Source organism: Cryptotermes secundus, unplaced genomic scaffold (genome assembly GCF_002891405.2).
Source record: "Cryptotermes secundus unplaced genomic scaffold, Csec_1.0 scaffold180, whole genome shotgun sequence".
Lineage (NCBI taxonomy): Eukaryota > Metazoa > Arthropoda > Insecta > Blattodea > Kalotermitidae > Cryptotermes > Cryptotermes secundus.
In genome coordinates this window covers 2695027-2718905 of record NW_019718619.1, presented here as the reverse complement: position 1 = coordinate 2718905, position 23879 = coordinate 2695027, and the positions used below count along the sequence as shown (strand labels likewise).

The 23879-nt window shown below is 40.0% G+C and overlaps 1 protein-coding gene across 7 annotated transcripts in view; it reads left to right on the top strand.

The window, feature by feature from the left end:
- Positions 1 to 23879, top strand: part of LOC111861791 (homeotic protein antennapedia) — a 1040626-nt gene that overhangs the window by 694610 nt on the left and 322137 nt on the right. For 3 of the 7 annotated variants that reach the window (XR_002842328.2, XR_002842333.2, XR_002842326.2), the window contains exon 4: positions 2702 to 2878. The gene's annotated coding sequence lies outside the window, so the exon portion shown is untranslated. Of the gene's footprint in view, positions 1 to 2701; positions 2879 to 3608; positions 3685 to 11822; positions 12741 to 20499; positions 20880 to 23879 lie in introns of those variants that run through there. The other 4 variants (XR_002842327.2, XR_002842334.2, XR_002842325.2 and 1 more) reach the window with 4 other exon arrangements.

Genomic DNA, 23879 nt, shown 5'->3' with positions numbered 1-23879 from the left:
TTGGGCCCCTTATTCTTCCTTTCGAAACATTAAAGTACAGAAGACTTCCGATTATCTAGAGTGAGTGGGAAATGATATTTTCCCCAGATAGTAAAAGAAGTATTATAATTAACTTGTGAATTGTGTCCGCGCCATACTCAAGCGGTTAGTCGCTGACTTCCCATCGCGGAGGCCCGGGTCTGGTCAAGTGGGATTTGTGGTGGACAAAGTGGCATGGGGGCAGGTTTTCTCAGAGTACTTCGGTTTTTCCTACCAATCTTTATTCCACAAAATTATCCATCATCATAATCACCCAGGGCAGATACAATAGGCCAATGTGTGGCCGACGTGCCGAGTGAACCCAGTTGGATTTCACTTCCACCCAATGCGAATTACAAACAAAAATATGAATTGGGATTTATAAAGCGACCCGTGCAATTATTCGTAAATAAGTGCATTTTGCTCTAACGCAATTGGCTGAAACATGATTGTGGTTTCTCAGAAGTTCGTGTCCCGTTTCTAATCATTGAACAAAAAAAAACAAATAAGGAAATAGTACATGAGTTTCCAAATACATATTGAAACGTGAAATAAAGCTCCCTTCCTTATGTGTTCGTTAATTTTGAAAAAGCAATTACAGTGAAGTTTGTCTATTGACATTGGACACATCAGTTAGTTTTCTAAGCATAGCCCTCGGATAATCCATAGCCCAGTTAATCGGGAGCCTGCTGCATATTCACATGACGTATTAATTCTCTCTAGTTCGGTTCCTGCATCTGAAATCTTACTTCATAACCTGACTTAAAACAGAAAATACTGTATAATGGAAAATAATGTTGGTAACAGTGATACCACATTATTAGAAACTTTTAGGATTAAATGATATATACTGTTAATCTCCTTAAATGTTGCTTGTCCTAATTGCTTGAGAGGCCTGTAACAAATTCATACTTCAGTTATAAACATATTTCTTTGATATGACAGTCGCAAGCTGATAGTTAAGCATGACTTTTTTGATTCGCATAGTGGGGGGTGGAGTCCAGTTTGGTCCTCTCGGCACGTCGCCCCCTGATTGGCGTATTGTATCTTGCCCGGGTGATTATGATGATGGAGAGTTTGGTGGAATGAAGATCGGCAAGGGAAACCGAAGTACTCGGAGAAAACCTGCCCCAGCGCCACTTTGTCCACCAAAAATTCCACTTGACCAGACCCGAGCTCGAACCCGGGCCGCCGCGGTGGGAAGCCAGCGACTAACCGCTTGAGCTATGGCGCGGCCTAAGCATGACTTAATTCCATGACTTTTGTAATGACTATGATAGGATACTTATCAATATCATATTGTGTGCTATAATATTGATATAATTTAAAATAAGGTCTTTTTTTCTCATACTATTCACATATGCCAAAGTTCATATTACGAATTTCGCTCTTACGTTTCTGTCGAAAGTCCATTGCCGATTTCACTGGACACTTGCGTATGTAGCCTTGTCACGTTATAAGGCTGAGAGTAGAATAATCAGAAAGTTTTACATGTCAAGGAAACCTCAGTAATATCAGTTATTCTTCACGGGCTCCAGCCCACAGACTTTTAAAGATGCCATACATATATTTTCAACTATTCACTTATATTTGTATATATTACCTTATCTTTGTTAAAAAAAATCAATTCCAATGTTTTCAGTGGCAGTCTAAAGAAATTTGTGATATCTTAAGTGCACTTCCTGTTAGGAAGTGATTTTTAAAACTTTCGGAAAGTACTGTATGTTAAGTATTCATGCATTTGTACCCCTTAGATACAAGAACCAAACCCGCTAGCCTATTCTAATCAGAAGGTTCAATAATTTTATATTAACGGTTTCCTTTGGACATGATTCTGTGTCAGTGCCATCTATCTCCCATTCTCACAACCTGTTTCTCTAAAATCCGTGTAAATGTCATAAAGGCTTACTCCCATCGTTTTTTGGACTTCTGGTTGTACTTTTTCCACTGTGTTTTCCCACAACATTTCAATATTCTCTTTTGTCGACCTCGTATGAAATGCATGTCCAGCGTACCTCGGATTCCTGACTTATTTTCCTTCACAGGTGACGTGTATGCATGGTAAAGTCCCTTGACTTATGTACCCAGTATTCTGCAGTCTTCAAAACTTCTGTGTAAAGTTGATATATTTCCCTGATATAAGCCACCACAGTTGGGTGTCAACTCCGCAGAAATATTTACCTAAAAGTCCTTAATATTACTTTATAGCGGCCTGTCCATTTAAATTATAAAATTTAATTTCATGTGTGATCTAGCGGTCAGAGTTCCTGGTTACAGATTCAGAGGTCCCGGGTTCGATTCCCGGCACCACCAGATTTTCTGAGGTGTAGTATGTCTGGAATGGCGTCCACTCAGCCTCGTGAGGATAATTGAGGAGCTACTTGAATGGAAAGTAGCGGCTCTGGTCTAGAAAACCGAGATGAACGGCCGTGGGGATCCGTTGCGCTGACCACGTGACACCCTCTATCAGCAAAATTGGCACTAATTTCACGGACAAGCGACGGTCGCTCTGTTGGTGTAGTTCGCTTGCGGACTACAGGCCACGGAGTTTCTTATTTGCACTCTACATTTGTTGTGACTGAAAAGCGGTTCAGCTCAGAAACATTCCTTCTAAATAAGCAAGTAGAGACGGTCTGCTTTCACATTGTAGCTCCGTGAATAATATGTTTGATACTGCCATCAGCAGGTAGAGTGTTCCAATGGAGTCAACTGTAATCCACATGCCAATAGTATGGACATACCCATCTCACCGCCAGTTTATGGAGTTCTAAGCAAACAGCAGTCTATTGGATACACGTGGCAACACTGTGGGATAGCCCCTGGGTTGGACAACTGCAACAGACCATCTCTCTCCATACATGTAAGTGTTGCTAAGCAATTTCGTTTTATTCTTTCTTGCCTTCCTATTTACTTAGCTGTAATGTTTCAACAGTGACATGCTCATGTCTTAATTTACACTTTTCGACTTGAAAATTTAGACACATTATTGATCCCATTGCCTCGCGTTTACCGTAGTGGAAGATTTTATATTACGTGTGGGGTAATTGGCTCGAATTACGTTTTTGACTTGTATGTTTGTATTTTTGACCACTGCCTGTACTTGTGCTCATCATTACAGTAGCTCTCTCCCAGTCGAGGTATTCTGCTATGCACAAGCACCCCCTGCAGATAAACCATAGAGGGCTATTATCTAAGAAGTCAGAGAAATCAGGCAGAAAACCGAGGGGAAAAATTGTATTTTGTTGACTTGTCAATCTAAGGGCATTCTGATATCGCGCTTACGAAACATTTACCCTGTTCTTATCACTTCGATTGATACTTAACGTAACTCAAATTTCATATTAATTGTTTATTTTTAATGATCATGTTCTCCATGCCATATCAGTAATATTCAAATTTGTTGAAATAATTCTAATATAATTTATTACGCTACTATCGATTCATCATATAATTCGCAATCTACGATGTAACTCGTTAAACAGGACTTAAAATTGTTGGCTTTGATAGTAGCCACAAAGAAAACATAAATATAAAACTCAAACTAGAAAAATTGTGGGATCTGGAGTTAAGTGCTGTATTGGTTGTTGCAGATCTGAAAGTTTCACATACTGACGTCATTCTTGTGCGCGTCTGTTCCCACAGGACAAAATGGCGATAACTTACAGGAATGAAATTTCTGGAACACAAGAGTTTTGTTCCTGTACTGCTCTCATATATAATATGAACTTCTCATTCTGGAGTGGTCAAAGTGTTATCATCTCCATCTGCACCTGTTCGTGGCTACTATAATTATAAGGATCCACTTATAGATTTTCGCTTAATACGAATATTGTGCGTGAAAAAGTTACGGGTCTGCTAATGGACTGCTAATTATTTTAACCTTACATGTCTGGCAGTAATTCTGTGGTGAAGGATGCCATATAAAGCAGCAGAAGATTGTTACAGATAGTATGTATTTTATTCCTGTCAACACAGCATTATTGCAGCAAGTAATGTTGCTATATAGGACATGTTTCGGCACATGTGTGCCATCTTCGGGTCCTTTTTTTTAGTTATAGTTTCATTACCAGATTCTTAGAGTAAGTCCTTCTATGTAAGTAAAAACCGAAACGAAAGATAGCACGTGCCGAAAATTTCAACAGAGACAGCAGAGTACCAGCTGCAAATATTGTTATGTCGACAGGAATAAAATAAATATCACTTAAATTGATTTACACAGCAGGATTCAACAACATAAGAGCAAAACACTGCGTTTAGTGTACGCCTCCATTTTATCATTTTTATGGCACTGACTTCAGTATCTTGAGAAATTAAAAGACAAATCAGTATTTGATACCTTATATTTACAAGCTTAACAGCTTACAAGCTCATGAAAAATTGTGAACACACTTTTGTATGTAGTTTTAAATCGTGTAAACCACCTCGAATTTGGTGTTCAGTAGTTGTGTTTTACTTTCTGCTGTAAAACACTGAATCCCTCCTAGCATTTCGTCACTTCTACAGCTGTAAGATGAATTCACATTAAGGCACGTGTGCATGTATTTAACTGGATACGACCTTCATTTATAAATTTACCTCGGGCGTGAATCATTGCCTTAGGAAATACGAAGATGTGCTTGGACCTGCTCCCATTTCGTTCCCCAGAGAACATGATTTGTTGGAAACAAGTTCACCCGATTTGTTACTTTCGCTGTAGGATTCTTCTTTTTATTCTTGACCCGTTTAAATACTCAGTAAATTGCTGAGACTACAGTGAGTCGAATTCTAGTATCATTAGTGAATGGCAAAATGGAAAGAATGCGGAAGGAAATGGTCTTGACAGGATTTGAGGTGCTTTCTCAATTCGCTGGAAGAAGCGAGGAAAATCACCCCCAAAATAATTCCTTGTAGAAAATCTGTGGGAAGAGATACGAACCTTGGATCCCCCGAACACAAAGTAGGATGGCCACCGACACGGCCCGGATATTTGTTGCAAATTAATTTGTCATTCTGTGTGTGTGAATATGAAGCTATATTTGCAATGTTCTGAACTTTTTCTTCTATTTAATTGTGATAATGTAATGCATACGCCGTAGCGTAGCTGGTTCAGGCACTATGCTACAAGGCGGAAGGTAGCGGGTTCGAGTCCCGATGAGGTGGATTTTGTTTCAATTAACCTAGTCCTTCCAGCCGCACTATGGCCCTGTGGTCGACTCAGCCTCTAACAGAAATGAGTACCAGGAATCTTCCGTACTGCGGATGATCACATATGCACCTTGGTATGTGTCAAATCAGACCCTACATGACGATCTCAATGTACCATTCATCAAAGAAGTCATCCAAGAAAGAAGCATAAAACACCACGATAAACTAGGACACCATAGCAATACATTACTGCAGCCCCTACTGGAACAACAACAACGAAGAAGGCTAAAGAAATTATGGCCCGCAGATCTACTTGATGGTTAGAGGATCTCTCTTTGGAGGAGCCCTCATCACGACACANAAAAAAAAAAGGAATCTTCCTGGGGGTTAAAGGGCTACCGGTGCGTAGGGCTGACAACCTTACCGCCATCTATTAGCCGAATGTCTAGAAAATGTGGGAGCCTCGACGTCCCACAACCCTATGGACCTTCACGGCCTGTTACAGGAATAACTTTACATTTTTAATGTAATGGGAATATGGGGGTACATGAGATTAATAGGCTGAAAGAGTAAAATCGGGAGGGGGGGGAGGTGTTGGTTTAGCCGTAACTCTCTGGACATTATTCGGGATCTGAGAGCTTTCTTGGTTTTCCTCGGTCACGCCAGACAAATGGACGGCTAGTTTCTCAATCGACGATCGCTTCCTTCAGTATCGTTCCCAGTTCATCAGTCCATCTGACGCCATATAGGGAACACTGGCGTCGTAATAAAAATAAATAGGCAAGTAGGATTTCACAGCCGTGCCTATGAAGAATGCCGTATTCTGGGGTGTGGCGCCGTGTAAATCTTAGTGAACCGATATTTCGGATGAACGTATCTCCTCCATCTTCATGGTAGAGTAGGCGATACGTTCCTCCGAAACGTCGGTTCACACAATATACATACGGTGCCACATCACAGAAGACGGCATTCCTTGTAAAAAGAATTTTAATGGGGGTAATTTCAGTAAATGCGTAGCTTTCATTTTTTGCTAGTGAGGTGGGTCTAAGTCCCTTGTACGCGGCCACTTCTGGCCTATTGTACCAGCCCCAGATGATAGATGAGGGTTATTTTGGAGCAATTGGTGGAATGAACATTGACAGGGGAAACCGAAGTACTCGGAGAAAACCTGACGCAGCGCCACTTTGTTCACCACAAATCCCACTTGACCAGACACGGGATCGAACCAGGGCCACCGCGGTGGGAAGGCAGCGACTAACCGCTTGAGTTATGGCGCGGCCTTAAATGCGTAGCTTAATTGTCTCCGGTAACTAAGAAGCAGTTAGTATTGTTTTATTCATAATTTACATCTGTTTACAATAATATTTTGATTGAATTGATATACTCGTATTTGTTGTGCATTACATTCATGTAAATAACCATCTGAACTTATGAAAATAATTGTTTCTAAATTCAGTAGCAAAATAGGCGTTGAATATGGCTGACAAGTCGAAAACTATTATATTAATAACTTTAAAATAATTTATTTTAAATATGTAGATGATCAATTACAGGAAGCATTACTGTCACGTGTACGGTGATGAGATGGGTTCTAGGTGGGATGATTGGATTTATTAGCATTTTGGTTACAAGTTCTCTTAATCACATTTACTAAATACAGCGCTATGGCTGATTTACAGACACAATGGCCCTCGCCTGGTACTCCAATTAAAACGGAGGTACTATAGCACTCTGACTCAATGACACTTTATGTCTTCACAAGTCTTCTACGAACTTCCCATGGCGATCTTATACCCAGAACTCAACATTGTCACTTAAAACTGAAAATTGTTTTATCTGTAACTGTCGTTTTATAGCTTCTACACATACCACGCACGGACAACACAGCCATATTATTGCATAAGAAGGCCACAGAAAAAACGAGTCACGTGATAACTACTTCGTCAGTCCATTGGCATGCTGACTGTTGCCTAGCAACGAGCTATTGCTGGGTGCCCTTAAAGGAGGTGTTTGTCGCTGTATATCGTGCCGTTATCTAGCTATACGCATTAAAATAGAGTTTGTTTTTTGCGTGGTTTCTCCATTCGCTGTTACTCAGGTGACTTTAATAAGGCCTTCAGGTAGAAATATGTAGCGATCAGTCGTCTAAAGTAATCTTGTCACTTAAAGAGAACGTAGAATTAAATTCAACCTTCATAGGACTCAGTGTCGGAAGGCAGCTTCATACAGTAACTAATGAGTTGTTAGGCAGCTGGAAGTGTGTTAGTATGCGAGACAGAATCCTGAAATGCTCCAAGTAGAATTGTTATGGATCAACAAATCTTACCGGAAATTCCTCCTATTTATGTAGCAGGGTATTTTGTGGAATATTAACCACTTGGCGACCTCGTGCCGTCCCGGAAACAAGCTGCCGTGTGTTTGTGCAGGCACGCTCACAGCTGTCTATTCTTAACCGGCCTTTATTTGCATTGCTGTGCGGCGCAAGGATGTCATTTGTCAATATTTCAATGTACAGTGTTCTCCAAATCTTTCCCACACCTGACACTTCGTTAGGCATTAGGACAATTCGACGCCTATTGCAGATAGTGCACTTTATAAACAACCTTTTTCCCGCTTAGGAATTTCATACAACTCGCGTGCACCGAGATAAATGGCAAAGAAAATGAAGGTGATATTTATGACGAAATAAAACTTGGCTGTTTTCATTTGTAGACTCTTACACTGACGTGTCTTGAAGAAATTAATTTTTCTCGAAAAGGCGACAATCGCTCGGACGTTCAAGAAATTTCTCTCTTTTTATATAAACAGAAGTTTCATTGCCGGGTTAAAAAGAGCTCTCCACTGGACCGTATTCTGGTACCGCTGAATTAAGTACACACGTCCGCAACTTACCCCTTTAAGATCTACTTTAATATTGTTTTCTTACCTACACATAAGTTCACCAAGCTGTTTCTGTCATTTAGGTTTTAATATAAAACTTTGTATGCATATTTCTCACAGAAGCCGGAATATAAACTAGGCTATGGGCTGGACCACAGAGGAGTCGGGTGTTCGATTCCTGGTAGGAGCAAGAACATTTTCTCTTGCCCAGACGAGACCTCGGGCACACCCAACCTAGTAAACAATGGGAGCCGGGGCTCCCTCCATGGGGACAAATCGGCAGGAGCGTGAAGCTAATCGCTAATCTCCATGTAGTCTGGTGCCTATTTAATTAAGTCCAGGAATACATATCTTATTTACTTTTAAACATTTCTCACATTTCCATGCGTTCTACATGTCTCGTCCACGTCATACTTCTTGATTTGCTCAGCTTAGTAATTAATGATGGGTAAGAATTACAGAGCCGACCTGCAGTACTCTCATAATGTGTGTTCCGGTGTTTCTCTGTTCTTGAAAGTGGCGAATTCTGTTTGAAACTTTGCAGGCTATTTGTATATAACTCTGACTTGTATTCAGGATAATTCGAAAGGGAACTCGCATTCGTCGCACTTCTGGATGCACCACTCGCGACAGTGTGAGGCATCGCGTTCAGTTATGGGAATATATTGTACAGTCTACACGTAACTCTACGGGACCAACGTCAGATTAAAGTTCCCGCAGCGTGAAGGTGCCCAACCACCATCGGCTAGCCCCCGAGGTCGACTACATGCATTTCATACCGTTTCATATTTGATATATGATAATCTATAAAATTATATATTAGGTTACAATTTCAGTACTTTTCTGATTCTTAACTGTCCTTGTGCAACTCAGTCAAAATTCCGTAGGTTTCTGCTTTATTTCACAACATGTTTCGCCCTAAATGGCCACCATCAGATGTACAAGGTGCGTTTAGGGAGTCTGTTCTACTTGCCTTTTGATGTTCTAGACGTCTCATTACGTCATGCCATTGTGTCCAACGCTGTGTTTGCATCATGTTTGTTCAATACGTAGCTTTCATTTTCTCTGGTGATGTATCCGCCCAGCTTGGGTCCCCAAAACACGCAGAACCAAACAGAGCTGGGTGAGTAAAAGAGTCGATATGGACGCTGTAGAGGAGAGTAAAATTTCTTGCCGGAAATCAAACCCCAGCTCTCCAGCCCCTACTCCATTGTCAAAGCGACTGAGCTATTCCTGCTTCTTAAATGTAATTGTAAGTAAGAATAATTCATATGTGTTTCCTTCTAAAAACACACATACAAACACTAAACATTCATGCCCGGAGTGGGATTTGAACCCACGATCCCGGCTTCCGACCGAGCGAAGACAGTGCATGCCTTAAACCGCTCGGCTACCGTGACCGGTATTGTACATTATGAAATATAATGGCAGAACATTAATTGAATTTACAAGTAGTTACTAGCATTACGTAAGAGTTTCTATGTCCCATATTTTCATGTGTTTTTTTATTATTTAAGCACCTTTCGTATTAAGGGGAACAAAATCACTAAATGGGCACTTTGGATGGTTCGTATGTGTATGTGTGTGCGCGTGTGCATGCGTGCTCTCCTCTCTAGGTTTTCCATGGTACAAAAGGAGAAACAGAACTCTTCAGTTGGTTTTTCGACGTGGACTTGTACGTTACATCGTACAAGAAGGCCATTGGCAAGGGGAATCCATTAAAAGCTGTAAGCAGTCTTCTCGTTCTGCTGTTTCTTGTTAGTCCTGTCCTAATCACTTCTCCTGGACCAATCCAGGAGGAAGAAGAAAAAAAGAAATGAAACCAAGTAGTGACTGCTCACACCATTCTGATGGTTACAACAGAGAAAAACTGAAATCACACAGGGATCCAAGGTACACTCGCCTAGAATATTGAGGCCAAGCTAGACGTAACGACAGTGCAAGGATAATATATTCTTGTCGCCTACATCTTTGGATGACTATGCATTTTTCTCTTTCTACACTTCGTGTATTTCATCTTCTTTACGTCGTTTCTTTGTATTTTCTCCCTGCTCCTTGCAATATCTTGCTCTGTGATGTTTTAAAATATATTTCCGTCTTCCATATGTGAGATGTTTCCAAACACCAGTCGGAAATACAGCAGGAACTTCGCCTTTCGTTTCTACATACAAACGAGATTGGTACATTCCAAACTTAATTCTAGAGAACATGAAACAAATAATATGATGATTAGTTTACTTATGTAGAAATGCTCGACGGCAATCTCTAGGTTACTAATCCTACATAAACCTATAAACGCCTGTTTAAACTATGCCTATTTGCGCTCAAAGAAGACGTAATTACTTTGCTGTCTCAGTACATGACAGATGGCGTTAATAGTCACATGGTGTCGATGCGTCATTCGGCAACACATGTACAAATTTTCACATGGTCTGTAATTACAAAGCCTATGTATGTGTGTGTCTGCAGTAATAACACGCGAACCTGGGGCGAAACTTAAAAGTGCATGGTCCGAAGCATGGCCGATATTTTTCACTGACGTTATCCTCTTTGCTTAAATAGCTTGAGGCAAAGGAGAGGGAGGATGGAAGGAGGAGAATAATGAGGACAAACAAATCAAAGTATTGGGATTGGAACACGGGGAAAATGAGGGAAGAAGAGGAAGGTACCAAAATTTTCGGAACAAGTTAAGAAACTTCCCATTAAATTATCGTCCACCATTGCATTAGGATAAGCTCAACACAAATATAATAATCGAATGCCTGTAAGCCCCCTATAGGCAACGATTTTATTGTAAGGACTGTGTATAAAATGTTTCTCCTGTGCCAAGAACCATGTTGTGATGGAGATAAGAGCATGAAAGATAAGCCTCATTCATTATGCACGTCCCCCCCCCCACACACACAAGAAGTATTATGGAGAATATTAGGACCTAATAAGGACGGATATAGGAAATTACATAATGAGAAGCTTACTAATTTGCATTGTTGATGTGTAATATTATTAAGACGGTTAAACCAAAGGGAATGAAATGACAGCGACATGCAGGCCCCTAGCACAAGTGGGGGGATATGAGAAACACGCACAGAATTTGGGTTGGGAAACCTCAATCGAATACTAATCGAAAATGAAAGTATATTATTAAAGTATTAGGAAAATAGCACAAAAAAGAGACAGGGATTTAACTGGCTTAGGACATGGTCCATTGAGGCTACACCTCTGAATATGGTAAATGAATGAAACTGCATTAATTATTATTGGAGATGTGCAGTGTATCCACTTCCAGTGTAAACATATGATGGCCACTTTGCGTTCTAAAAGGAGGAAAATTCTGGGAAAGCTATGTAACTATCAGCATCTTAAGGGATACCGTGCATCAAGGAGTTGCAATATATAGGTAGAAACAAGGTCAAGTGAACTTATTGATTCAAAGTAAAGTAAAAAAGTAAAGGTATGCATGTAACAGGCGGTGGAGGTCCATAGGTTTGTGAGATGTTGAGGTTCCAACATTTTCTAGATAATCGGCTCATAGATTGCGGCAAGGTTGTCAGCCTTACGCGCCGGCCGCCATTTACCCCCAAGAACATTCCAAGAATGTTCCTGGTACTTACTTCTATTAGAGGATGAGTCGACCCCAGGGCCATAGTGCGGCTGGAAGGATTAGGTCAATTGAAAAAATCCATTGACCTCATCGGGACTTGAACCCGCGACCTTCCGGCTTGTAACATAGTGCCTTAACCAACTACACTACCGCGTGCCCCATATTGCTTCAAAGCAAATATTTTTTTTTCCCCTTTCAGTATTCGAGGATGTCGCAACTGTCTGCCATATTTCATGGAAGCCAGCCTATGACTCGGCTGCTGGTATGCATCTGTCCCTCTCTCTCAGCACAGCCCTGTCCCTGAACGAGTGTTGGTTGCCTAGACGTCGGACTTGACAGGCCCCTGCACTTCACTTTGTGCTAGCCTCTCTCGTTCGCTCAAAAGGTGGAAGCCATGTAAAGAAGCTCCTGATACTATTCAGTTCTTCCCTTCGACCACCTCTCCTACCATACTCTTCTTCTTCTTCTTTTCCTTGAAGCTTGACGTGCTTTTCAGGGGACCAAGACCCATAAATCTCTTTCCTGTATGTATGTGCATACATACATACAACATAGGCCTGGCACTGAAACCAAGGGGGGCCGTATTCCTCTCTCTTCCTCTTGTCATGTACGCGTCTATCCACCATTCCAAAACGTGCCATCATCCGTGCCTTCCTCGATTTCCATACTTCTTGGAATATTTCTACAGAGAAGTCCATGGAAACAGTGGCCTAAGCTTCCGTTGACTTGCAGGATCGGAATATGAGCCGCACTTTGCTTCAGGCTGTATGAGACATCAAGGCAGGACGATCGAGAATTTAACACCTTTTAATTTTTATTAGTGTAAATGAACAACAGCTTTATATCTGGAAATGTCAAACTAATTAAATGACAATTAACATTCGGAATTCTTGCAAAAAGAACTTCATTAAATGAAAATAATTTTGAGAATAGTCAAATAAGTACAGTAATAACAGCTAATAGTGAATAGGCGCTGACACAAAGAACATAAAATATTATGTTTTTGATACGTGTATAAGGAATGCTATGTATTGAATCCGGTGATGGTTTATGCCAGAAAATCACACCTAATAGGAAATTTGTGAATCCACTCAGAGACCTAAATATAGACAATTTTTCGAACTCCAAATCTGAAATTCTCTTACTGTCAGCAAAGACGATTTCTTCAGTACAAGGATATAAGGATAACAGTAGAATGAACCTTTCTTACTGAATCAGTAAGGATCGCTCTTCCTTAAATTAATTTTGCTCCCGATATCAAAACTTTTATTTCTCCCCCCCCCCCCCATATCTCTCTCTATGGCTCTATAGTCCTTTGGACCTCTGCCGCTTTTTGAGTCCCTTAATCCTATACACAGTCGGTAGGACTCCTTGGACGGGGATCAGGACGTCTCAAGGCCGCTACCTGCGCAGGACAACACAAACTCAGAATAAACGCACACTAAAATCCACGCGTCAAGTGGGTCTCGAACCCACGATTCCATTGTTCGAGCGAGCGAAAACAGTTCATGCCTTATAGCGGGCGACCACTGTGATCCGCACTTACAAAGCTAAGTAACAAATAGAACGTCAATTTAGGCATCCTTAACAGCTTCTGGCACGTTACATGTGTGCCAGATTCGGAAATTCCGAACACTTGAAATTTATACAAATGAATGCATACTAACAAATAAATTACTTAATTTGTGCTGTTGTCACATAACTACTATATTACTGGAGACACTACAGTTCCAGAGATATTTATTTACACCATTCAGAAATGTTTGTGATCATTTTCAGGGATTTTTACCTATTCTCGGCTCGAATATCTTAGATTAACTTTTTTAAAAAGAAGAAAAAAAGAATGTGTTTGTATACATTAATGACGGAAAATAAAAAGGAAAAGTTCTAGAAAATAGACGTTAAAAATCACGCGGTAATATAGTCCTACTTAAACAGAAGTTGAGCGGGTTTCGAACCAGTCGTCATAAATCATGTTGCTAAGATTCTCTGCCCTCTATCGCCAGCCACTGCCCAAGTTAAGCTGTAAATCATGTAATAAGTTTACATCATATCATCTGTATTGAGAACGCACAATGATCTTCAATTAATATTCATATTTATTACACAATATATGCCTGCGTCTTATAATTTGTTATTTATTAGCGTTGTCCAGGCGGCTTAACAGAGACGAGACAGGAGAAGAAGAAGAAATGGATACAACAGAGAGTAATTGAGACGATGATATCAGAATTCTTATGGTACAGTTTAAGAATATTAATACACCAAGTGAATACCCTGTCAGTCTTGTGATATGGCCCTCTTGTAGCAGTGTAAGTCTTCACTTGGACATGTATGTCACTTTGTGACTCGTGTGGAAGCCATTTGCCTGCCCCTCAGTTTCCTCTACACGAGGATTTAGATCACTTGACTTCATATTTAAAAATTGAGATCTCATATTTTTTTATTTGTTTCATTTTGGTCCGTCACACTAATATTATGAAAAAGCTAAATAGTTCTAACTGTATTGATGTAAAGGTGTCCCTCTGAAGATGGTCGCTGAAGGCCGAAACATGTAAGGGCGTGAATAATTGAAATAAGAAAATATTAACCAGCCACACTGAACGGAAAAATTTATCTTTCTCATGAGATCTGTTATGTTACAAAGTTTACGTAAATTTTAAAATGACCCTGAAGGGAGTTCGTTGTTGTTAAAATACTGGATAAGGCAAAATTGGCCCTATGCTTAATTAAATAAGCACCACGCCATGAAGGAGAGGCACACTGTAACGTAGTTACAAGCAGGAAGGCCGCGGGTTTGAATCCCGATGAAGTCATTGGATGTTTCAATTGGCCTACTCCTTGCAGCCCCACTGTGGACCTGTTGTCGACTCATCTTCTGACAGAAATGATTTCCATGAATCTAGATGGGCTGTAAAGAACGGCCGTCGCGTAAGGCTGACAACCTCACCGCCATCTGTTAGGCGATTGTCTAGAATATGTGGGAGTCTAGACGTCTCACGACCCTATGGGCCTACACGGCCTTCTACAGTGGGAGTTTTGCCTTTTTTTTACTACTCCACGAAGGAGTATGGGGGAGTGAAAGCAAATTTCCACCATTTATGACCTCGGCACAAATGATACCTCGTAGATGGAAATAATTAGTTAGCTTCACGCCTCGGCCGCTTTGCCCCCGGAGAAAGAGCCCAGATACCAGTTGGATATAAGGCTAGGTAGCCCCAGAACCGGTTGGGATGCTGTGGAACATAGATTAACTTGCCACTGCCGAGAATTGAATGCCGGCCATCCAAGCCGTAGCCCTTCGCTATACCAGCTGAGCTATCCCGTCTTTATCATACTGCATGCATATAAAATTGTTTATGAGATAACATTATCGGTTCACATCTGACACATTTGTATCTGTGGCTGCAAGTTTTAATTCCTTTGTGTATGTGGATACGGAGACGCAGGGGCGCCACCAGTGACTTCCATAATGAACCTCTGAAGTGTTGATATATTGGGTTTCTGGACTTTATCCATCGTCCAGTGATTGAGGCTAGCTCTTTCTAACGGACCTAACAGAATAGGTGTTTCCTTTTCCTTCACCTGAGGACGGAAACAGATCCAATTTCCGAAACGTCGTGTTTTTATTTGTTATCTTAAAAACCAGGACGATGGATAAAGTCCAAAAACCCAATATATCAGTGTGTTTTACACCATCGTCAGAATCCTATAGTAACTACTCTGAAGTGTTGTTTCTCAGTGATGTTCCCCAGGGTTTAATTAGATACTTTCAGAAGTTGGATCGATTTATTAGCGCCTTCACATGGTTCGTGTTAGTGGATTTTCTTTTAACTGTAATTCGAATCGTGGTTTTTAAAACGTGAATTTGGTGATGTGAGTGATTACTACAACAGAAATGAAACCAGAATGACATGCAACTCATGGAAATTAGTTTCATGAGGATATGTGTATTTATTTATTTAAAATTCTGTGTCCAACCATATTAATGAAATCTTACAGCATATAAGTTAAACATCCAAAACATATTTCGTACAATTCTTTTCGTAGGATGTAGGATATCAAGTATGATTAATGTTGTTTGCTACTGCATTCCAATATTTTAAACCTTGAACAAAGTATAATATATTATATTTTTTGTGCTACTCGTGCATAACAGTTTACAAAGAAAAGTAATGACAAAAATAATTCTAATATATATCACTTGACCATGTATAGAGGACCTATACGAGATTAAAAGTTTAGACTGTCAAGTTAAGAGAAACGTAGGATTATGTAGGCTCGTGTGTTAGGATAATCTTCATCATCAAATGAATGGTCTTGCTTGTATGATGTTTGTTTCGTGTTCCATGTTGCCTCGTGTGTAGGCTGCATGTATGTGTATGTATAGAACATTCAGCAAAAGGTCGTTGGATATTTAACTGTCTGCAATATATCGAAACGAAAGCTCATGGGTGCAAATAGAAATATCGTACTTTAAACAGAGGATATCGGGTTTCGAAACGAATGATGGTCACATAGAATTTGTGGTAGATGAAATGGATTTGGAGGTTTCGCAAAATAAGTTGGTTTTTCTTTCATATTATCATTCTGTTGATAATCTTTATCCATCTATCACTAGCCTTGAAATAGGATAGAAGCCTATATAGGAGGAAGAAAGGTAAAGATAAAGTTTTTAATTAATAAACACCACGTAATGAAAACCGTTGGGGAAGAGGAGGTGTAGCTCCACCATTTCTTGAATTGGCTCTAAAGTGAATTGAGTGGTGAACTTCCCTCCCCGGCCACCTTATCCCAGGGGAAAAAGCACCTGATTCCATTGTATAGGAGGCTGGGTGGGCCTCATAGCCCGTGTGGACAGTATGGAGAAGAGATTTCAAAGCTTTACATAAGTTAAAATAAAATAAGGACCCGTAGAATTGAACCCTCCTCCCTTCCTTCCTGTCTGCATTCTTACACATCCCTCTCGGCATGTTGCCCAAAACTTGTGCGCTGACTGTCGGCCTGGCTACGCAGCCTGCCTGGTTTAGCGTGTTGTCTCGACTTGTTTCGCTGCACGCCATCTTCTTATACCTGCAACGTAAAAGAAAAGATAACAATGCCATGTCACGTTGCACGGAGCACGCAATTTCCAAATCATTTTTGCGTCTACATAAAGAACCATCTCTCCTGTTTCATAATATTCCTGAAAACAGAAAGCTACAGAATATGAGAGTGGGCACACGACAGCGTAGTTGGTTGAGGCACTACACTACAAGCTGGAAGGTCGCGGGTTCAAGTCCTGATGTGCTCAATGAATTTTTCAATTGACCTAATCCTTCCAGCCGCACTATGGTCCTGGGGTCGACTCAGCCTCTAACAGAAATGAGTACCAGGAATCTTCTTGGGGCTAAAGGGCGACGGGCCCGTAAGGCTGACAACCTCACCGCCATCTGCGAGCCAGTTGTCTAGAAAAATGTGGGAGCCTCAACGTGTCACAACCCTATGGGCCTTCACGGCCTGTTGCAGGGATAGCTTTACCTCCTTTTCCTTTTACAAGATATGAGACCCTCCTTCTACAGGCTGGTCCATCAGTTTGTTTCGAATCTGATTCATAAATTATCCTAACGGAATAATACACGTTTATGAACCAAAAACCTATAGACTGAAAGTCAACAAGGAGTCTACACAGAATCAGTACATTCGCACTTAGCGGAAGCAAATACAGATCTATCATAAAGGGAGACATAAAAAAGAACCTTCGTGTGGATCATTCCAGTTCCTTCTAAGACCTCGAATGAGTCAGGGTACCTGAGTCAGTAATCAGGCTATGAGCTGAAAGACCTGGGTTCGATTTGTTACAGGGGCAGCAATGTTTCTTTTCTCTGACTAATTAAGATCTGCTGGAAGCCATCCAGTTCCCTAACGAGCTGGTACTAAGGTCTTTTCATCCAGCATAAAGCGGTCGGGGCGTGAAGCTGACCAGTCTTAGTATCGATGTTTAAGAATGCACGGAGCCTTACATCCAGTTCTCCATATCGCTGTGCCTACAGCAATCTAGCGTCTGTAACTATATATTTTTCCATTCACAGATATCTCTTGGTCTTGCAGAAATTTTATCTAAGGGAATGTTAATTCTGCTTCCTTTGTTTTGTTCTACGTTTGCTTAACATTGATGAAATTAAAGCTGCCTCGTACTTGTGTATACAGAATAGACCGAAAATAGCTCCTCATAATACACGAATTTAATTTCAGTACATTTCGTGATATAATGAATTCTTCACTGAGTTATTTTTTACGAGCCTCTCTGACTGGTTGTTGGAACACACTAGTTTATGCTCAGTATCATGCTGGTATTTTTCTGCACACAAAAAGGATATTTCGTGCCGGATATAAATAAGCTTATTTTTAAATTTGACACGATTCTAACACAGATATTTTTTAATTAATCCTTCCCCATCCCATGCTATAGTCTGCGATACCTGTTCCGTCATCACGAGACTTCAGTTCGCCTTTTCCGCATTTTTTGATTTCCTATAGCAATGCCTATTTATGAGAATTCCGTCTCCTGGATATAGTGCCTGTAGTCCCTTGAAAGTCAACAGACGTCACGGAGGAATATGTCACATCCATCTTCAGAGTCAAAGAATGAGCCAAGCAAGGAACGACAGAGCATGCTACCTGCTTCATGTTGATTTCTTGTTTCGCTTGTTCATCGATACTGAGAATAGAGGTTACATGTTCCTCCGAAACGTCGGTCGATTTTCAACGGATTACACCGCGTTTTATCTCAGGAGACAAACTTTTCGTAAGCACTGTTGTGTCGTTTCTATGTTCAAATAGGGCCAGAGTCTTCTTGGAGGAGGGACTAGTTTTTATTGTATTTATGTTACCAGAGAAGAGGAAACATAAAGTCGCGTGATTTTGACAGAGCCGTCAATATATCCTGTTCTAGGTTACAAACAAACTGACTTAACCGACTTCCTTGAGTCCTTGAGTAGCTAATCACGCAGATAATGAAGAATTTTTTTGCTTTCTATGGAACCGAATGTGATTACCTCTTCCCCATGAACCTGTTATTGTACCATATTCTAAGTCAGATGTATAGCAGTGCACATACTCCAAATCTTTTCTGTAAGATCCAGTTTATTATTATTCTCCCATCTACACCTAGGTCATATCAGTTTGCACAGAAATGTACTACGAAATAAGGACATGTCTTTGTGCATCTTAATGTTGCAATGATCCAGTAGCTAATTATGTGAATTGGACCGTCAACACAACAAAGGGATGTTTTCAAGGTGGAGCCAAAATAGATGTTGTAGTATTTCTTACTCTTTTATTATAAGCAGGTGTATGATACATGTTTCGACCTTTACTTAGGTCATCATCAGGCAAATTCTATAAATCATAAACTAAGTTACTTGAAATTTGTTGCCCTAATATGGATCCATATTATGCATTTTTCTTTTTTGTAGTTGTGATTATCAGCCGTTCTGGACCAATTCACGGTTCTCCGGAAGCCGCTTACAAGACATTTGTTTTGTCCCTATTTTTCCAAAGATTGATCAAAAAATGGTGTGCGTAACATGCAGAAAAATTATTACATTTTTAAATTCGTAACCGCGTACAGAAAAAAAAAGGAATATCTTTGGTGTTTTTATATAAAGGCAATTTGAGAAAAGAATATTATATTTTAACATCCCGTTGTATTGAGGTATCATCCTTTTTGCTAGAGTATCCGTCAATAATACAACAATATAAAAGGCATTAAGAATATGTCATTCACTTAAAATGTATTTCGATACTATGATTATTAAAATTATTAAAATGTCCATAGGACGCTACAGCTATACAAATTTATATTTGTATTAAAAGTGATGTCGAAATTCTTTGGACTGCCTTAATTTTACATGCATTTTCTTAGATTTGTTTTTCACTGCATGTTTCGGCCTCACATGGACCTTCATCAGGTGATTCTACACCTGAAGACCAATATAGGCACACTAGCACAAGAAAACACGACAATAAAATTATTAATGGCTGCAGAATAACTGCAAGAAATACAACTAGCACGAACTAAACTTTGACTTGCATGAATGAAGCACGGAGAATAAGTAGAGTGCAGTGGTCTCCCCAGAGAATAGAATAACATGATGATGGTCCACGTGAGGCCGAAACATTTAGTGATAAACTAAAAATCTAAGAAAATACATGTAAAATTAAGACAGTCCAAAGAATTTCGACATCACTTTTAATGTATACTCGTAAAGTTGTATACCTGTAGTGTCCTATGGACATTTTAATGATTTTAATAATCATAGTATCGGAATACATTTTAAGTGAATGACATATTCTTACTGTCTTTTATATTGTTGTATTATTGACGGATACTCTACCATAAAGGATTAAGAAAAGAATGTCTATTCTTTTCGTTATCTGGTGTCAAATTTACATCAAGTATTGGCCACGCCATAGCTCAAGCGGTTAATCGCCGGCTTCCTACCGCGGCGGGCCGGGTTCGATCCCGGGTCTGGTCAAGTGGGATTTGTGGTGGACAAAGTGGCGCTGGGACAGGTTTTCTCCGAGTACTTCGGTTTCCCCCTCCAATCTTCATTCCACCAAATTCTCCATCATCATAACCACCCGGCGCAGGCTACAATAGGCCAATCAGTGGCCGCCGTGCTGAGTGGACCCAGTTGGACTCGCCCCCCACGAAGCGAATTAATTAATTACATCAAGTATCGACTGCCTGCCAATAGGAAATAGCGCCAATCATCCACACAATTCTCGCAAAGGGGTCAGATTTATTTGCTGTTGTACAATTTTAGGTTTTTTTATTTTATCCGTACGTATGTGGTTGTTTGAAAGTCGAATAATTAAGTTTTTTTTTCCAGTTTTTAGATCACATCTCTAATGACAGATGCTAGCCGAATTCTGTCTGCTCTAAGTCTTCGCCACTCCTGGTTTACGATAACCTAGAGACTGTCGGATATGCAACATTTAGCAACTGGATTTTACGTTGCTGTTCCACCTCATTAATTTATTTGAAATATAGACCTTATGCTTAATCGGTCTGGACTTGGTTCTCTGGCAAACAGTAAATTACGACATTCCACAGATCAAAATAATTTCTTCGAAATATCTGCCCTGCTCCTAGTACGCACCCAAATGCGTCTCTTCAGAAGACAACAGGAAACGCGGAAGACTCGACCACGGACGCAAGAATAGAGACTTTGCTGTAGGTTGCTGTCGACTATTTTCAAGCTTCAGCACTATAGTTTATTGTCTTTCATCGAGTATAAGAATTATCTCCGCCCTTCGACGTATTCTTTTTATTTCCTGTATAAGATATCTTAATAAAAATAAATAATGATTTGTTTTGCTTCTACCTACGGCTAAGTTATACACGAACATTCCTCACCGGATCGACTAATGAGATCCAGCACACAAGTCAAAGTACTTATCGTCTTTTAGAAGTAAGCCTTGTATGTAATCTTACGAAATTACAATGCATGTTTAATATAAGGAACACGGAAAATACACTCGTTAGAGAAAATAATCTAGAAGTAAATTCGCAATAAATATACATGGATTCGTAGCGAAAGATTTTAATGGTGCACTTTCTAATTGTATGATGTTTCGTGCTTTTCTTAATCAAATTACGAGTCAGTACAGAAAACATTCTAAGTGCCAAATGAACGTCATTTATGAAGTTCTGTTTCGTTACTAGTCAGCAGCTCGGTCGCCTTACATTTGCATGTTTATTATTAGATAGATCGTATTACGATACACTTCTAATATCGTATCTTTTTCTCCATCCAAAATTTTCTATGATAAATTTTGACTTCAGTTCTATTTACTAACTGATATCCATTGTTACCGGGATCCACTCAGCCTCGTGAGGATAATTGAGGAGCTGTTTCAAAGGAATAGCGGCTCCGGTCTAGAAAACCGAGATTTAATGGCCATGGGGGTTAGTTGCCCTGACCGCGCGACACCCTCTATCTTCTAAATTTGGCACTAACTTCGCCGACAAGCGACTGTCGCTCGGTCTGTATAGTTCCCTTGCGGACTACAGCCCACGGAGTTTGTTTTTTGTTTGTTTTTTATCCATTCTTACTATGCAGGAAAGGCTGTCATTACCCGCCCCCCCTTTCGCCATTTCTATCATTGGAACTTGTTCAGGAATTGATATTCCAGCGTTGAAGGCAGTATTAGCCTACTATGTAATGAGTACCTGGAGCCTTTTTCCAAGGCTAAAGCGGTCAGAGCCTGAAGATGACCACTGGACCACATATAATGCTGAAACTAAAAAACTGGAGATATGCCTACACTTCTCAGTATATCTTCATGCTACTCGATTAAAAACATGGATAAATTTACCTACTTTTTTGTGTGACAGTGTTATTCGATTTGAATGTCTTACGTATGAATATGCTACTTCAGAACACGATTTCGTCAGAGTTTCCAAGTCTCTGTAGGTGGTATTTTTACATATAGTCCATATAGTGTCATGAAACAGGCAACGACCACATCCTCCACAAACTTCATTTTAGAATTTATGGTAAACCTATTCTCAATACACAAAAATGTTGGCTCATTAGAAATTTGTCTGTTTCGCTCGAAAGGAACCCAGCTGGAACCCCGTACGAAGCACAGACCGTCCTGACCTACTCTTCCTGCAGATCGTTGCCGATTTGGAGCTTGTAATGAGCTCTTTGTCCGTGGTATATCTCACATCATCTCGCTGCTCCTCAGTTGGAACTGCGTGACCTCTGAAATCGTTACAGAATCGTCAGATAATCAATGAATAATATTTGTTCTTTATTGAAAATTATTTCTTGATTTGCATGCTGAACTCTGCAGTTACCGTCCAATCTCAGAGTCAATAGAAACACAAGAAAGCAATAAAAGCCCAAGGGCACAAACATACAAAGAAATAAAAAAAGCAAAATGAATTAATTTAATTGAAAAATAAGGTTCGTAAAGTGATCATTTAACGACAGACGAGCTATCGTTTGTTCCATCCGATTTCTACATGTGAATAGTCATCTGTCTGCGATGTATATCATGCTACTGTCTGCAAACAAAAACGAAACAAACTCCGTGGTTTTAGTCCGCAAGCGAACTATACCAACCGAGCGACCGCCGCTTGTCGGCGAAGTTAGTGCCAACGTTAGCGGATAGAGGGTGTCACGTGGTCAGCGCAACGAATCCCCACGGCCGTTAATTTTGGTTTTCTAGACCGGAGCCGCTACTTCATTGAAATAACTCCTCAATTATCATCACGAGGCTGAGTGGACCCCGTTCCAGACCAACTACTTTTCAGAAGGAATGTGGTAGCGCCGGGAATCGAACCCAGACCTCTGGATCTGTAGCCAGGAACTCTAACCACTAGACCACAGATGCTACTGTCACAGTATTCCAAAACCATTTAAAATTAAGATTAATTTTTGTAAATAATACAGTATCGTTAAAAGAATAAAAATTATAGATTCAATACTGATAACACTATGTTTCGTTTTAGGAGGTTTGAACAAGCCGGTAACTTTGTGAGAAATAAAGCAGACAGGTTGTCTTGATCATATATGGAATTAAAGTTGCTAGTAACTATAGCCGATTGTGAAGTAATTATAATTAATAACGTCTCTTTGTATAGTAATAAATTAATTGTACGATAGAACTACTTGGTTCTTTCGAAGATTGTGTGAATGCAGCCGTCACAGTAGTCTGTGAAAACATGACGTCTTAAAAACTTAATATTTAAAACCTGAAGGTTGTGCAGATGGTTCAGTATACTTAGTATGCAACGTGCATGACCTTAGGTTTATGTATTCATAGGCCAAAATAAGCATTAATATTCTTTCAGGCCTGAGAAGAATAAGAAAACCAAAAGGAGACGTAACGTGGGAGGGGAAGTCTTGAAACGTCTATTTATATTGCCATTCTTTATGTACATATATACAGTACATGTATGTATATATTAATGGTTCTGCTTTTTTACCTATTTTCAGTGGAAATTTTTCCGAAAAATATTCCTGGTAATTTATGTGCCTGTTGGCATTTCCCCATTTTGTGACCATTCCCGTCAGAATACAGGAACACGGCTTTTGTATCCCAACTTCCATATTCAGAGGTTAGAATGGACAAGCCCTAAGGAATTTTATAATTCAGAAAGTACTCTATAAATGAAAGCATATCCACTTTATAATTAAAACGCTGTTCTTTCTCAGTTCCACTGTTTCTCTCTCTCTTTTGTGATATAACGTTTTTA